General features: G+C 46.8%; 1 protein-coding gene across 1 annotated transcript in view; it reads right to left on the bottom strand.

Annotated features, from left to right (window-relative positions):
* LOC144168073 (uncharacterized) overlaps positions 1-18187 on the bottom strand; it is a 60260-nt gene that overhangs the window by 18763 nt on the left and 23310 nt on the right. The gene's annotated exons all lie outside the window — the stretch shown is intronic.

Below are 18187 nucleotides of genomic sequence, written 5' to 3'. Positions count from 1 at the left end.
AATAAAACCTGGTTGTTAGTCAGCGCCGCGTGTTTGTCGTCTAATCTACGTCCTGTCGTTTGCGCTGTTTCTTACATTTCTACATTTCCCTTCCAATTATCGTGTAAGTGTCATTGCATGTGAAAATGGAGAAGGTCCGACTACCATATTGCGGTGGAGGGCATTCAGAGTAACTTTAGAGTGCTCCGGACATTCATTTATTAGTAACAGCCTGAATGTCCAACGAGACGAAAGATCCACCTAGATGGGAGGTCCAATCGAGAATGAATGTCCAACGAGACGAAAGATCTAACGAGATGAAAGCTCCAATAAAGTCTGAATTGGAGCTCCAGGACTGAAAGCCTGAAGCTCCAATAAAGCCTGAATGTCCAACGAGATGAAAGGTCAATGGACACGGAATATCCACTGTTGGACCTTTCGTCTTGTCGGACTTTTAGACACTGAATCGGTCCGAAGCCGAAGCGCTGGTGTGGAGCGTCTGCTCCCTGGAGCCTCTCGCCAAGATGTCCCCTCAGCTTCCGAACTCCGGCTCGAATTTTCGATCGCCGCGCTGATGGCAGGCGCTGCCGTCGAGAATGCAGCCCTCCCCCGTTGCTGCGTTGTCTTCACTGCTTGAGCGTGGAGCTTCTTCTACCCGGGTTCTCTCACCATGATGTCATCCCGGATCCTGGCTTTGTATCACCGCTGCAGCCTGTAACTTCTGCTCCATGGGGCCTGTCACCAGGATGTCGCCCCCACCCTGGAGTAGCCTCCCCATCGTCCGCCGAAAGTCATGTCGACCGATCCTGGTCGCGGCACCAATTAAAATCGAAGAGTGGATTGGTCGCTCGAGGTTAATCATCGAAGACGATGATCGAAAAATTTGTGACTCGCTGGTTCGTTGGTAGACGGCACATAGCTGACGACGGTATACTCCAAGTAAACTCAAAATGTACAATATGTACACTTTATTTACAATACGCATTTACAACTTTCACGGCTCATGATCGCACACAAGAGGTCGGGCAAGGCCCGCATCGAGCGGGGCTCGCCGCTCCTCTCCTGTCTCTTTTTTCCTTTCTCTGTTCCTTCCTCAAAACATCAAACTCCTCAGTTTTACCATTGAAACCCCGCCCACAAACGGGACGTCACACCTTGAGAGTGAGGATGGCTCATTCATTACCCCACACTAGGCCACTGATTGGCCACCGTGACAAACAAAGCTAGGTGAGTTCAAAGTAGTCACGTGACCCACCTCTCTCACTCTCATACAGAAACCCAAGGGTATTCAGCGAAATACAAATATAACAGAAATGAAAACCAACCACTAAAAGCAGACCTAACGACAGGAAAAGCAGATCTAACCATGCACGCCTATGATTGTGCCCCGCGCCGCCAAAATTCCTTTCCTTTGTAGACACGTGCCTAACAACCTAACGTGCCTAACGTTCCTTTCCTTTGTTCCTAACAAAGCCTTGTCGCCTATACCCATTGACGCATTCCAACCGCCGATTCGCGAGGCTCAGTCGTGTGACGAATGGTAACTTCGCTTAGTAACTTTGAGCAGTGCAACTGTCATAGACTGAACGTCTGGTGAACAAGGTTTGACCCCTTGACCAACCTTCAGCTCGCGTCCGGTTCGGATGTTCTCGGGGCAGTAATCGCGGTAGTTAAGATATCAACAGTCCCCCTCCGCCGGCTTCTCAGACGAACGTAAAGAAATCCTCCTTTGGAAAGCTGACATCGCTTTCAGCTATTATGGAGTGGCCGACGCGTTTGCATGCGTCGTCTCCGGGCCCGCTCGTCTGGTGGACACAAAAGCTCGGCGAATAAAAAAAGAAGCCTTCGCGGTTTCTCTTTACGCGTCTCGCGCGTACCTCAGCTCGGCCGGCAGGTAAACAAACACAATACAGGTAAACAAGCTAACCCCAGCGGAAGATATCTAGTTGCTGGGCGGTATCAATTATTAGGTGAGGGGCCCGAACTAAACCAGGGGTAATACATAGGGCGTACTACGTATTTAGAAAAGAACCCCGCAAGCTTTCCGGTTGTACACAGACGATCATACTGCGGGTTCGGAATGGGGAAACCTATTTTAGTGTGTGTTAACTTTGTGTTGTTTTTATGTTAATATTTGTTTGTAGTAATGTCTTGTTTATGGTGTTTGTTTATGTTACGTTTATGTCTAAGTTTATAAAAGTTGATTTCTGAATGTCTCTCTCAACGGTCATTCATGTCTGCTTGGTGTTGTTGATCGTCCTCCTTGGAGTTGTTTCGTTTCTTACCCAATTGTATGAAGGTGTGCTCCCTTATCGCGACCGCAATATTTTCTCACTGGTGGCTTTAACTAGCCTACAATAAATTTGCAGTGACCTTTACATGAACAATATAAACCCAACAGTGCCATTGTGAATACTCTAAGATACCGCTTTCGGGAACGTAATTTAAATAAACTATTCAGTTGGAGGAACATTTTAAAAATGCCCAACTGAACCTCCATTGAACCCAATGCGAATTCATTCAGCTTAACAAAATTCAGCGCAGTAAGCGTTTCAGTTCTATCAACATATACCATGGCACCATCCTATGTCTCCCCGGATAAATTGATTCCTTCAGCAGTACACCTTCAATTTTGTAGGATATTTTTTGTTGGGAACCGCATTTAATTACTGCGTGACAAATAATGGGGCTCATTTTAACTTCGAACTGGATTGGCTATCTAGATAATCTCTTATCCAGCCGAAGAGATAGCCATGGCCACAGCTACAGCTTTAGCTCCACAGCCGCAAGAATCATGTGCATCAGATGAAAGCGCCTGGCTCTAGGCGAAAAACGGGGTCTTTTGCATAGGCTGCAAGCAGGAGCGCACTCGGTATTTCGCTAAAGTCGACGAGGCGATTGTCACATCGCTAAAGTATTTACCATCCATGAGATTTCGTATGTTTCCTTCAGCTTTCTTTTAGGTTGTTTTCCTTTATCTTGTGGCAACAAGCTGCAACATTCTTATTTCAGTTGAGTGAACCTTCATTTTAACAAATGTTTTTCTGGGGTCCCTTGAACTTGTTGAAATATTATTTCACTATACTTTGCGCGTTAAACCCCAGGCAATTAGCTCGTGACCCAACGCGGAAGAATAGTAATCGACTTGTTTTTCGCCAGCCAGGAAGTTTCGCATGTTGAGCGAAGTGTTGAAACTGGTATATCGAATCATGGGCTCCTGTATTCTTGTTGCAACTTGAGCAATGTGCAAATTTGTAATTCGCTTTCTGTTTCTACTGTTCTTGCCTCGTCCATGCTCAAGATGTTTCTAATATCTACTACGTAGATAATAAGTTTGGTTAAGCAGTCTTTGAAAACGTACCCTGTGTGTAAACAAGATTTGAAATGAAATATTGCCTTGCAAGTTATGTCCCCTCAATAACTCAAGAAAGAAGACGTTCAATCGGCAGCATCCTTAGATAAGTCGCGAAAGGTTGTCTGTATTAGTCTGAGCGTGCTTTCTTGGCTTTTTGAGAACTCTGGGTGTGGTGCAGGGAATGTTCTTCTGCTGAGCCTGCAGTGCTCTGTAAGTTCGTTAAATGTTGTGAGTGGCATGGGTTCTGGTGTCTCCTCCGCGGCCTGGTGGACGAGATCTCGGACCGTGAATAATTGTGGAAAGCAAAATCATCCTCAGCATTGTAGACTTCCACCAGCCCTTCATCATCGACTCGAAAAAGCGGTGGCGGGATCTGCAAGTTGTCTCCGGAAGGAGCGACACACTCGTATCCATGTCTTAAATTATCCATAATGGCTTCTAAAGAATGTGGTGGCTGCAGTGACCTCTACCAAGTAGGGTGTATTTTATATGCTGCCGCACGCGAGGGTTCTTCTACGGTACTGAGCGCATCGAGACGATGACATGAGGACGAACGAGCGAGGGGAGCACGCTGTCAAGTGTTTGTCTCGTTTCATTCAAGATTTGCCACGATTACGCCAAACGCTGGAGTTTTTTTGCCAATCTCGCCAATCCTTGTAAGTGGAAATGCGCTCGGGGAGTTTGTTGGGACATGCCAATTACGGTTACCCGCCGCGGTGGCTCAGTGGCTAAGGCGTTGCGCTGCTGAGCACGAGGTCGCGGGTTCGATTCCCGGCCGCGGCGGCCGCTTTTCTGATGGAGGCGAAAAGCAAAAACGCCCGTGTGTACGAGATTTCGGCGCACGTTAAAGATCCCCAGGTGGTCAAAATTAATCCGGAGCCCTCCACTACGGCGCGCCTCATCGCCTGCGTTGCGTCGGCGCGTTAAACCCTCCAATAAATCAATCAATCAATCAATTACGGTCAGTAACAAGAGCTTTTCCGGTACCAAGCGCATGCGCACGACGACACTAGGACAAACAAGCAAGGCGGGTACGCTATGACGTGTCTGTCTCGTTCCGAGCAAGCGTTGAGACGAATCTGCCTAAGCCCTAAGTGGGTATTCTATGGGCAAGGGCTTTGCAACACGAGAATTACGGTCAGTACCAACAACTTCGCTGCTATAATGTGCCTGATAACGCTGTCGTGTTAATAACAGTCCCACAAGAGAAAAAAAAAACACACACACACAAACACACGCGCACACGCGCGCGCTCACGCACGCACGCAAACACGCACTCGTGCACACACACATACACACACGAATGCACACACGCACGCACGCGCACACACACACACACACATACGAGCGGACACACGTACGCACGCAGACTCGCGCACATGCACACACGCACACTCACTCACACTCGCGCACGCACACACACGCACACGTACACACGCACACACCCACGCGCACGTGCACACGCACACTCGCTCACACTCACGCACACAGACACACCCACTCCTCACACGCACACTTACACACACACGCACGCACACAGACACACACACATACGCACACACACACACGCGCGCACACACGCAAAGCAATCGTTCATAAAAGTATATGATGGAAACAAGAAACATTCTGTGTAGCTGTATATTTCTTAATGCACTATAGATGATGTGTACAAAATACTGCACATTATTGTGCCAATTGTAAAGCCTTTATAACGCCTTTGAATAAATCAGAGAAAGCACTCTCTAGAATCAAGGGAGCGAAAGGGAAAACTTAATCGGTGTGGATCATCGTATAGATGACATGCATTACATACCCACCGTAAAAAAATGACAAAATGGAATGATGGATATGTCACCAATCTAGCGACTCCGCATAACGATAGTTACTTCCAGTGACGTTTTTTTTGGGTTTCGTGACAACCCGTGAGGGGACACTGGGCTCGTTGCAGGACAGAAGGCTGTTTCGCTCTTTATTCTAAAACCACACACTGGCTTTCGCTGCAACACAGAGCAAAACGTGCACACCTCACTTGCAAAGCTTCCGTCCACCTGCCGGTTCTCCGTAGTAGTAGTAGGTGGTTTGATGGAAAAGGAAAAGAAATGGACTGGGGATATTATTGAGCCCAGCTGGGGGCTCACCGGCATACAACCCAGTCCGGGGGGTGGGGAATATAGAAGGGGATGAATAGGATAGGGTAGAGAAAAAGGAGACAGGTAAAAAGAAAAGTTTAGGCGCCGCGAGGAAAAGAAGCGTTGCCACAGTCACTGGGGGCCACCGAACACAGTACACATCACAAACACAGGTCCTGTCGTCATGCTGCGTCCGGGAGAAGTTCTCGACGGGAACGGTGGAGCGTAGAGGCGAGGCTGTGCTGCGATGAGTCGTGCGCGGTGGTCCGAAGTGAGGGGAGCTTGCTGGGTGATGTTCGTGGTAGTAGAGTGGTTACTGGCGAGCGGGAGCAGGCGCTCGAGGGCCCCACGCAGCAGAGCGCTCGACGCCCGAACGAAACACCCATGGCTCGCGACGCGTGGCCGGCATAATCGCGATACCGCCCCGGCCGCGCAGGAGCGAACGAAAAACACGTCCGCACCCCACGACGACCGAGGCCAAACTCCCCGGTTCTCCCTCCCACACGCTGTTCGACCTCAGTCGTCGACGTCCGGCTCTCAACTGCCCGCTGCCGGCGCCCCCAACCCGTCGCTTCTTCCCCACCACACGAGAACAAACAAAACACCGCTCCATACAATAACAGCATGAGCGGTGGCAAGGCTGAGCGGAACATTTCCGTAGAATTTGGGTGCTTCGAACTTCCCCCCGCGTGCGAAGGCCAGCACGTGACGCTTTGCCGTTGTTCGGTCCGGAAGCCCCTCCATTATTTCATTCCCCGTTTCCCGGGACCACTTCTACGCACGTCCCCCTTGTCGCCATGGTGTCCTGGCAGGCAAAACCTTGACACTTCCCACCAAAACATGGATTGAAACCTCCACAAGGACAAGCGATGTGGCAAGATCTAGTTCATTTGAGAAAAGTTCCAAAATCACGACACGCAGTATAGGACTCCGGGATGTACGAAAGTACGAGGCAGCAATTCTCGTAGTCGTACGGCCATCCGCTATAAAGAAAGTTAATAACGTCACCTGTACACCCGGACAGAAGGGAAGCGAACGAGGCACCGAATGAGAGGGACGCGAACTCACACACCATGCCCCTTGTGAAAACTACCACACTTCCGCCCGGAAATGATAAAGAACACCTCCTCATACTGCGCTTAAGAATACCACCCTACCCCGTGTCACAAGGGGTCACAGTGCCGAAAAATAGCAAACTCTGTGGAGGATAAACAAACACAAGTATCTATAAATTTATCTGGGCGAAAATTTCTCGGTGGTAACAGCAGACATTAGAGAGTTTTAGCTTACCGTTTTCGACGGTCCGCTCCGGTATCGGCGGCACGCTCAGCGCAACCGGAGCCAATGCCATTCGCGGCCGAGCGCGCCACGCATGCGCAATGGCACTCACGCTCGCTATCGGAGCGGAGCGGACCGTGAAAGACGGGCAGCTAAGACTCTCTATTACCTTCAACTGCGCTAAATTCGTGGGAACATCCACCCTCTTCCAGGCAATCTAGCCATGTTCAAGACATGCTCAAGGGAGAACTACTCAGCCATTATATATTCACTTCTATTGAGACAAGGGAGGCAGCTTTGACCAGCTCGTTACCCCAAGGTCAGCGTAGGCTGATTGACAGGACAAGTGGAGGAACCGCTGCATCTGGCCAAATGCCAAACATGAGGTCACGGGTTTTGCACCTTTCTTCTCTAAATGCCTGTAAACCTCCTCCTCTAAACCTGTATACTTTCTTGGCACCAGCCTGCCAATTCCGCAGCGGGAAGCTGCATCTATTGTGCATGTTCTTTGTCGTGCAGAAGAGGCTCGTCAACTTGCTCGACTACTACCCTTGCCACCTCAGGTGAAGACCAAGACCAGACATGATAAACGTCACACGTCAGCTTCGTACCTTGCCGAGGAATTCGGCTGTGGACGCCCCTACGCTAACGTGGTCTGGGTTGGAAATGTTTATGAGCATCAGGTTATTCTTTCATCACAGTGCGGCGGTTCAACGACCTAACTATAATATCGATCGAGTAATCAGGAATATATCCAGCCCGATCGGACGCAAGTGGTTCACGCAGCCCGCTTTAAGCCTCACTACGGAAGACCATTTTAATACGCGCGCTGGGCTCTTTCTCACCCCAGAAAGATGGGACAGCAATAGGAGACCTCTGAAATGTGACCTTTTAAGCTAGCGGGACACTTACCTATGATGACAATGTTGCAATAAAAAAGGGACATAATTGGCCAAGCGCACCAAGGGGATGGCGGAAAGGGAGAGATGGTTTTTGAGGCCCAATCCCTGCCCCTCATCCATGTATATAACCGCATGTTATATTCAAGGCTCCATCGACATATGTTCACAAAAACCATTTACTGACTCCGTAGGTGAGAAGTATCTCACCAAATAAATGCAGGAATACGATAACAGCTCATACTGAAGAACAATAAGTTAACCTAGTGGCAGCCCGGCATTGAAAGCCCGCTACTTCCTCTCACTACATTAGGCCCCACGCCCTTGAGTGTGGCCTACGTAGCGCGTGCTGATTTAGATACTGATGCGGATCACTGATGTATCACTGATCACTGACTGATCATTGTACGTAGTCGAGCAAGCTACTAAACACAGCTCGTCATTCCGATTTCCAGGTCCGAATGCCACACGTGAATGGTAATGACCTCGTTATCATTGTTGCCCAGTTCTGATAAATGAGAAAGAGGTACTGAGAAGATGACATCACACTAAACTTTTTTACACCCTTTTTGGCCGAAAAGGGTGTAAAAACCTTGTCCCATGGCTAACACCTTTAAAAGGTGTTTTTGCAAAAAAAGGGTGTATGGACGAAAAGAGGGTGTAAGAACAAAAAAAGGGTGTTGAGCTCAACACCTTGAAAAAAGGGTGTTGAGGACGCTCAACACCCTAAATAAAGGGTGTTGAGCATCCTCACACCGTTTTTGAAAGGTGATGGTATGCGCAGTACCATGGTGCTGCGCTCGTCATCACCAGGGCCTTGGAGGCTTGCGACCTATCACCATGGTGTCTTAATGCAATTCATGGCGACAGGTGTATGTCTGGAGGCTCTGTAAGTAAATGAAATGCAACAATTTATGACTAATGGCACAATTTTAAGTTATATATACAGTGATCCCTCGCGGCGTCAAACTCGGATATCTTGAAATATCGGTTAACTTGACATGACACAAAAAAAAAACGTAGTAGTCTGAACCAAAAAAGAAGCAATAATTTCACAATTTCCTGCACGTGACGATCACAACGTTGGTGCACTAGAGGGACCACTGAAAACTGTTATCAGTGTGCTCACTACACATTAGCATTGAAGTGATACAACTAGACAGAACTGGAGCCCCACTACAATTGCAATCATGTTTTCTGGTGGTAGCTTCCAAAAACAATATCCCATGTGATGTGCACCCGTAGAGAACTTGTATTGGTATTTGTCGTCACAACTTTTTTAAAAGGCAGACAACCACATTTATAAGTTCAATTGACCATAAATTGCACAATTCCTTTTGTGTCAAAAATCTTGAGACTCAAGCCGAACGAAACCACGTTTTCCGAACAAACTTACAATCGACAGTAAATGTCGCAACATAAAAAAAAGAAACAAGAATGTTTGCAAAATTCTGTGCATGAATCCTGAGACTAAAACTAATTCACAACCATAAACTATGATTGAGGTGTCTATTAATAAACAATTTGGCAACTTCCCTTAAAACTTTACAGCTAAGCACATACCAAATATCAAGATACAAGCAATTATGAACTTCCTTCCCTCCGAATGCAATGAGGTGGACAGAGCAGTCTGAACTATAAAGAACATTTATCTTTGACCCATCCTATAGCCGGTATTAATTGAAAAGTTTAGCAGTCAATTTCTTTGTTTGGCAACACTGAAATAGCCACGAACATGGCTGATCGCGCCACGGACATGGCGCGGCTCGTGCCACTGCGGCCGCACGCCGAAGAAAAATATAACACCGACGTGTGTCGCCTCCTCCGTTTCAACCGATTCTCAACAGTGGCGTCATCAAAGTTGTTATTAAAAGCACTCGCATTGGAGTCAAGGCATTACTTTGCGTTCGGCGGGCTAGAGCTTGGAATGTCCAAACCATATCATGCGCTTAGCACGGACAAGTACCGCCGTCTTGCGGAGCTCGATCTAACCCCACACTAAACATTTTTATTCCCAAAAGGGTTCGTTCAGCTTGTCGCCGCAGGAGCACCCTCATAACACAATATTTTACAACCTTTAGGGTGCCTGGATTCTGTCGCTGCAGGAGCACCCTTTTCTGCCCAAAATATCATAGTGTGTTTACTTAGCACCCCAATCTGAGGAGCTTTTCCTGCAAAATCACCCACCTAAAGGGGTACAAAAAGGGTGCATCATCCTCGGTTCACAAATGGCGCTGCAGGTGTGCAGCCACATATGGCACAGTATGACACACAATTACGGTATGAAACATTCGTGCTTTCCAAGCTCCGTTCTACGAGACATTCCATTGAAGCTCAATGTCAGCTGATAATTTACTTGAACTTTTTGACCCACCGATTTTTGAAACATCTATTTATAAAGTCTAATATTACAGCCAAATTGCAGTACAGAAGTTGTATCATTAGAGGTTGTTGATTATTCGAAACGGTGTTAAAAATTCAATTTTATGTTCATTTTGCTGAACTGCAGTGCACATCCTTCGAGCTTCACTGCACAGCATAAACGTGTTATGCAGTGAAAGCAAGTAGGCGTGCAACACATCAACTGCACAAAAGTTCTTTGAACCTTAAAACCCTTGGCTTCTCAGCACTGCATCAAACTTCCAATCACGGTAGCTACCCGCAATGTTTAGTGCCTTATTCTTGAGCTGAGCAGAAAAACTCAATATTAAGGCAGACCAAATGCAATATGTATACTTCCCTCCGTACTGTGGCTTTATTCTACCCATAAAAGTTGGGTCCTCACTGCCACTTATTTTATTTTACATTATTCTTTTTGCTTCATGAAAAATGACCCCACATAGCAATACCAAGAACTGTAAACATCACAGAACAATGCATATGAGTTCCCTGGTGAAGCCCATGGTTGAAATGTGATGACATTGTTGCTATAGCAGTATTTTATCATGAGTCTAGCTTGTGCATGGTGCCTTGCATTATGTCGCTGCTGGTGGATGTGGGGTCATTTTTCAATGTTGCAAATGAAAAGCCAACAGCCAGTGCCCATTAGTTTCGTCTAGTATTACGAGGTGCTTCATGGGAAGCATCAAACCCGTCTATAGCCCTTTTTAGAGTTGACTAGAAGTAACATCAGCAAAATAGTATCGATAAAACGTTCAGCATCTTTTTTATTAGCAGCTTTAGTGTTGCTACTTTCCATATTTAGGTTTTTTCTGCTTTTCTTAATGACATTTTTGTTTCGCTGAGAAGGTGCATAACCAATGAAAGCTTTTCTGTAAACCTTTGGTAAATATGCAATTGTTAGAAAATATTTTACTAAATAAGGCAGCTTAAACTGAGAATACTTGCATTTGGAAACATTAAAATCAATTTAAATTGATCATACATTTCTGGCTGTTTTTACACAAAGCTGCACATGGGATATTAAGTGCACCGAAGAGGAGGGCTCTGGATTAGCATTGGCAACTTTGGGATATTTATTGTGGACTTAAATCTCCACACATGGGCATTTTCACTTTCTGCCTCCACCAGGAAAATGGTCACCAATTTAGAGAGCTATTCTTACTAGTATTTGACGTACATTTTAAAATAATCTCAAGTATTATAGCCACAATATTATTCTCTACAACAAGCACCCAGCGGGTGCTGTTATAGAGAGATTGTGCACTACACCAGACCCTGTACTACACTGTCAAGAGCTTTGCCATCTACAATGACCTCTACAAAGCAAGCTAATACTGGTAAAATGTTTCATACCGTAAGTACTGCATGTTCAAAGCTCACGTGTGAAGTACAGATACTGGTGCTTCAGCAAGAACCGAGGATGAGCACCCTTCCTGGTTCTGAAAAAAAAAATAAAAATAAATAAACATGGAAAAATGCTTTAAGCAGGATTAAGAAACAGGGTTGAAAAAAAGTGAGCAAGCAATTCTTTCAAAATATGTAAAGCAATGCAAACAAATATTTATTTCAACTTCATGTCTACAAAAGACAATCTCATTAAGGCTGGTAATGGGGTCTTGGGTAAAAAAAGAGCAGGGAGCACTTGTATAAATGCTACAGGGAACCTTCAAGCCAAAAATTGCTTGAGCACTTAAACTAATCACTGTTCAACAAATTCATGAAAATTGAATGGATGAAAAACCAGCGGTAAACACAAAGAACAACGGGAGAAGCTTATCCCGCCGTTCTCTTCCGTACCCTGTGTTTTCCGCTGGTTTTTCATCCATTCAAACATGTACCAACTAGCACAGTCCGACGCCTTGGTATCATAAAAATACGAATTGTCACTCCTTACAGACAGTTGGAAAAAAAGAAAGTATAAAGCAGGTGACAAAATTAAAATGACAGCAGATTGGTTAACTTTTAATTTTAAGTGATAATATAAAAAATAATGGCATGAATGAAAGTGAGCAGCAACCAAAGGACCATGATGCTAGGCCGACATTCCACTTTGAAGCAAAATATCCGCTTTCAACGCTACATAGGCGAAACACGCAATGAGGCAACCCTTTAGGCCCACAAAAACAATATAATCTTTAAAAAAGCTACAATTTAGTTGAGAAAAACTGACCACAACAAATTGGAATTGACAACTAGATACAGTTGTCACACCCAAGCAAGCCGGCGAAAGATGAACAGATATCTAGCTGTCCTACCCCCTATTTGTGCCCTAGCCTCTGATCCGCTGCAGCAAACAAAAAAATTGTTTATATGTAGAACTATTGCTCTTGGTCAAACAGACAGTTCTAATGAAGGAGCCAAGTAGGTTCCGAAACGTTGGGAACGCTTCGGATAAAGTCCTTGGTTAGAGTATTATATTTGTTTCCATCAAACACAAAAAAATGCATGGTAAAGCGCTGACATTAACTTTGCCTACTGCGGTTCCTTCATGGTGACATCACTACAGGAACCAAAAATACAATACAGTGTATTAAAGGGGCCATTTGGACAACATAGAAGTTCGTTTCGTTCGAAATATTTCCTGTTTTATAGTGCCCCCACCACTTGACTGGCAGCAAATGATGCTGCATTCACTGAGAAATTAATTTAGGTTACAAGTCTGATTCTCCCACCATATCGTGTGTTTTTGGGATGTCAGCAATGAAGCCATAAGTGCGTGTGATCAAACAGACTACTTCGTCACTCGGGTATGCAGCCTTGCTAGCCATCAGTCCTCCCAGGTGGAGCTACCATACTCATCCACGAACTGTTGTTTGCCATTGCTTTGTTTTTGACCGCGTCTGCACCTGGCTTGTTTTCGTTACTGTAGAAAGTAATGGTTTTGTGAAACATGGGGTATCCTCGACAAACAGGGTCACGTAAGACAACATCGCCTATGCCAATCGGCCAGTGCCGTGCAGGCCAACTCCAAAGCGGCGGAGTGCTGTCCAGCTAAAACAAGCATAGTGCACGCCGTACCAACAGCAGTGCGCATCGATACTTGTATGTTTACGCGTATTTTCGTAACTTTCATTGTTTACTGCCCCATTTTTACTGCTGTAAAATGAATATGCATTACATTTAAGTGCAAATAGCTCGCTTGGCATGCTTATAAGCCCTGCCCTATTTGCGTTTGCTTTTGCCGGCCTCAGCCAATCGCACAGCTGGGGACATATGACATCATAGGTACTGCTGTGGGAAATGAGCTAGTGGGTCGCATGGCCATTCCCTTTTTCCTAATAATATAGCTTATTCAAGTGAAGTGCGCGTTAAAAATGGTGTCAGTATGATTCTAACGAGGCAATCTGTCAAATGAACCAAACTTGTGCGTTGTCTGCATGGCCCCTCTAAGCAAAGGCAAGGCAGCCAATTTTTTTATTTAGGCTGCCTTCATGCACACAGTAGTGCTCTATTGCTGCCAGAAACTCATTACGGGACTCCTGACATATTTGCAGTTGCAATAAAAATCAGAAATAGAACGAAAAATCATTGGACACTCCACAGTGTCCAAAAAACAAAGGAATAATGTGCGAGTGAGCTACCTAAAACACTGCGACAGAAGATCATATTCATCAAAGCAACTAATAAAAACCATGGCTAGTGCATAGCCACTACGCAGCTCATTTGTTAAGAGCTTATGTGCGTCCCCACAAGTTGGCTGTGTAAACCTACCGACACCTAACAGAGTCCAAGGTTCGACGAAAACTCGTCAGGGGAGGGTTATTCATTGATGAAATACAAACAGGCAGGCACTCACCTGGTAATACAAGCAGGCACTCGCCTGGTCAAAAACAAATAAACAAATAAAGACGCCTCGGGGCCCCTACAGGCCCCTTGTTCACAATGAAGAGGGGTTGACAGGTCGCGACTATCTATAGGTTCGGTGGCGCAGAGTGCGCATGTATATCTCGGGGAGATTACCCCACGACCGGTTAATCGTGTTTTTAGTTGGTTGAATATGCACTGATTCTAAAAGTAGTCGTGTCGACAGGCGCTTCTCTAATGCGATTATGTTTGCGGAATCCTAATCTATGACTTGGTCAGTAGCCAGGTGATGATCCGCCAAGGCATTTCAGCTTGCATTGCCTTTTTTGACATCGTTCTGGTGCTATTGAATTCTTTTAAAAATTTCCAGTTTCACCTATGTAGGATTAGGAACGAAAAAGAGACGCCGACCAGTCCAAACAAAACGTACTGACGTTTCGGTTTCCAGCACGAAGCCTTGTTCACAATAAATGCATCACCAGAAGTGGGTCGTTTAAGTGGGCTTGAATAATCGCTGAAAAGAGCATGCGTAGATCGGGTTTAGATTTCAGTCATTACGATTGACTGTGTTAGATGTGGTCTGAAGGATTAGTGATTCCAGATGTAGCCGTGATGCTGTCACTTTTTCTGTAGTGACGATTCTTGCATTGTCCCAATCAATCTTGTGGTCATTCACGACGGCGTGTTCGGCTTTTATTCTTTACGTCACGTGCGTGCTGCTGCAGACGATTCTTATAATTTCCTGATTCCCCGATATACACGCCGCTGCAGTCTGCACAAGGTATTTCGTATACCACACTGGGGAAGCGCTCCTTGGGAAAGCGGTCCTTGACTCTCACGAGCTCATGGCGCATCTTTTTGGCTGGACCGTGGGCCACCTGCATGTCATATTCCCATAGGATACGTGCTAAACATTCACTTGTTCCTGGAAGGTAGGGCACAGGAGCTCGCTTCATCGGGGCAGGAGGCACGTCCAGTTGTCCCCGTCGGGTCAGTTGGCGTTCCGTTGCGTTTATAAAGTGCCTCGGGTAACCGCAGCTAGCCAGGTCGTCCCGCACCTTTGCCGTGTCCACCGCCGCATCCTCGGGCTTCGAGCACAATCTTTTCGCACGCTGCAGTAGCGTGCTAACAACAGCCCTCTTGTGGGAAGCGGGGTGCACGGAGTTGAAGTTCAGGTAGCGGCCTGTGTGCGTTTCCTTGCGGTACATGCTGAAACGTGGCCTCTGGCCCTGCCGAGACACGAGGACGTCCAGGAAGGGAAGTTTGCCATCGGCCTCCTCTTCTGACGTGAACTGAATGGCACGGTCCATACTGTTGAGGTGGGCCAGCAAGCTGTTCGCCATGTCTTTCTGAACGACGCAGAAACAATCATCGACATAACGCAAGAACACTTGGTTGAGGGGCAAAGGAGGCTAGCGTGTGTGCTTCCAGCGCTTCCATGGGCAGGTTCGCCGCCGTGACCGAAATAGCGGCACCCATTGGAGTCCTCTGCCTTTGCTTGTAAAAATGGCCCATAAAGACGAAGTACGTATTGTTCAGGCAAAAATCTAGAAGCCTGCGTAGTTCTGGCACATCCATCGGTGATCTCTCGGGCAACGTCTCATCAGCCTCGAGAGCAGCGGTGCATACGGTGACAGCCAGGTCACTCGGAATGCTCGTGAAAAGGGACTTCGTGTCGAAGGACACCATCAAGTCGTCTTTCTCGATCACGGTGTTGCGAGTCTTCTCGACAAAATCGAAAGAATTACGAACGTGAGTGGTCCCTTTATTGACGAGCGGAGCCAGAACTTGGAGCAGGAACTTCGACAGGTGGCCCACATTCCAGCCAAAAAGATGCGCCATGAGCTCGTGAGAGTCAAGGACCGCTTGCCCAAGGAGCGCTTCCCCGGTGTGGTATATGAGATACCTTGTGCAGACTGCAGCGGCGTGTATATCGGGGAATCAGGAAATTATAACAATCGTCCGCAGCAGCACGCACGTGACGTAAAGAATAAAAGCGTCCGCAACAATGCTGTAGCCGAACACGCCATCGTGAATGACCACAAGATTGATTGGGACAATGCAAGAATCGTCGCTACAGAAAACGTGACAGCATCACGGCTACATCTGGAATCACTAATCATTCAGACCACATCTAACACAGTCAATCGTAACGACGGAAATCTAAACCCGATCTACGCACGCTCTTTGCAGCGATTATTCAAGCCCACTTAAACGACCCACTTCTGGTGATGCATTTATTGTGAATAAGGCTTCCGTGCTGGAAGCCGAAACGTCAGTACGTTTTGTTTGGACTGGTCGGCATCTCTTTTTCGTTTCTAATGTACCCTCCCGACCAGACGGGATTCCGTCATGCTCTCGATTTCACCTATGTAGGATGCGTCACAATCCTTGCATGGAATTTTGTAGGCAACTCCGGGGAATCTTGATTTTTCTAAAGGGTCCTTCACGCGTACCAGCTTCTGATTAAGCTGGTACGCGTTTAATACCATATTTTAATTTTAACACCATATGTGCCAAACACCCTTGCAAGAGCTTCACTGATGCCTTGGCGTAGGGGACGGCAGCGCGGTTTTGCCTGTATTCTTCAGGAACCCTTTCGGGGGAGGCAACTGAAGCCCGCAATTGTTGCGTCCTCACACGCTTTGAAGGGTAGCCGTTGCTGCGAAGGTCCTTCCTTACCACGGCTAGCTCTTGCTTGCACAGACCAGGCTCACAGCAGATTCGTGATGCGCGTGAGAAGAGTGCAGCGGCGACGAAGCGTTTTTGGCCTGTAGGATGTGCAGAGTCGAACCCCAGGAATCTACCCGTGTGGGTCGGCTTTCGATACACACTGGTTGTAAATCCTTTGGCCGACCGTCTCACAAGTACGTCGAGGAAGGCGATCTGTCCATTATTTTCTTGTTCCATGGTGAACTGGATGCTTGGAACACAAGAGTTTAGATGCTCAAATAAAGGCATTACGTTTCGGCGGTGGATCACACAAAAATAGTCGTCTACGTAGCAGACAAAGATCTTGGGGCCGTCTTGTACGAGCATAGCGCAGAATTTTCTAGAGCCTCTAGGGCAATATTCGCACAGACTACTGAAACAGAAGCTCCCATCGCTGTTCGAAACCGCTGGTCCGTTGAAAACAAAATATGTGTTCTGCAGGCCAAATTCCAGGAGACGATATAAGTCTTGCATCTCAATTGGCGAACGTGAAGGCAGAGATGCATCGTTCTCGAGTAGATCCTTGCAACTCCGGACCGCGTAATTTTGCCTGGAATTTGGCCTGCAGAACACGTTTTGTTTTCAACGTACAATGTTAAAAGCAGCGGTTTGGAACAGCGATGGGAGCTTCCGTTTCAGCAGTCTGTGCAAATTTAATGCCTCAGAGGCTCTAAAAAATTCTGCGCTATGCTCGTACAAGACGGCCCCAAGATTTTTGTCAGCTACGTAGACTGCTTTTGTGTGATCCACCGCCGAGACGTAATGCCTTTAATTGAGCATCTAAACTCTTGTGTTCCAAGTATCCAGTTCACCATGGAACAGGAAAATAATGGACAGATCGCCTTCCTCGACGTACTTCTGAAACGGTCGGCCAAAGGATTTATAACCAGTGTTTATGGAAAGCCGACCCACACGGGTAGATACCTGGGGTTCGACTCTGCGCATCCTATAGGCCGAAAATGCTCCGTCGCCGCTGCACTCTTCTCACGCGCATCACGAATCTGCTCTGAGCCTGGTCTGTGCAAGCAAAAGCTAGCCGTGGTAAGGAAGGACCTTCGCAGCAACGGCTACCCTTCAAAGCTTGTGAGGACGCAACAATTGCGGGATTCAGTTGCCTCCTCCGAAAGGGTTCCTGAAGACGGGCAAAAACGCGCTGCCGTCCCCTACACGCAAGGCATCAGTGAAGGTCTTGCAAGGGTGTTTGGCACATATGGCATTAAAATTGCACACGTGCCAACGAACAGGCTTAAGCAGAAGCTGGTACGCGTGAAGGACCCTTTAGAAAAATCAAGATTCCCCGGAGTTGCCGACAAAATTCCATGCAAGGATTGCGACGCACCCTACATAGGTGAAACTGGAAATATTTAAAATAAGAATTCAAAAGCACCAGAACGATGTCAAAAAAGGCAATGCAAGCTGAAATGCCTTGGCGGATCATCACCTGGCTACTGACCACGCCATCGATTGGGATTCCGCAAGCATAATCGCATCAGAGAAGTGCCTGTCGACACGACTACTTTTAGAATCAGTGCATATTCAACCAACTAAAAACACGATTAACCAGTCGCGGGGTAATCTCGCCGAGATATACATGCGCACTCTGCACCACCAAACCTATAAATAATCGC

Source organism: Haemaphysalis longicornis, unplaced genomic scaffold (genome assembly GCF_048455015.1).
Source record: "Haemaphysalis longicornis isolate Haplotype H1 unplaced genomic scaffold, Haemaphysalis longicornis Haplotype H1 scaffold_2, whole genome shotgun sequence".
In the NCBI taxonomy this organism is placed as follows: Eukaryota; Metazoa; Arthropoda; class Arachnida; order Ixodida; family Ixodidae; genus Haemaphysalis; species Haemaphysalis longicornis.
The sequence above is the reverse complement of the archived record's forward strand: the minus strand, read 5'-3'. Positions and strand labels throughout refer to the sequence as shown.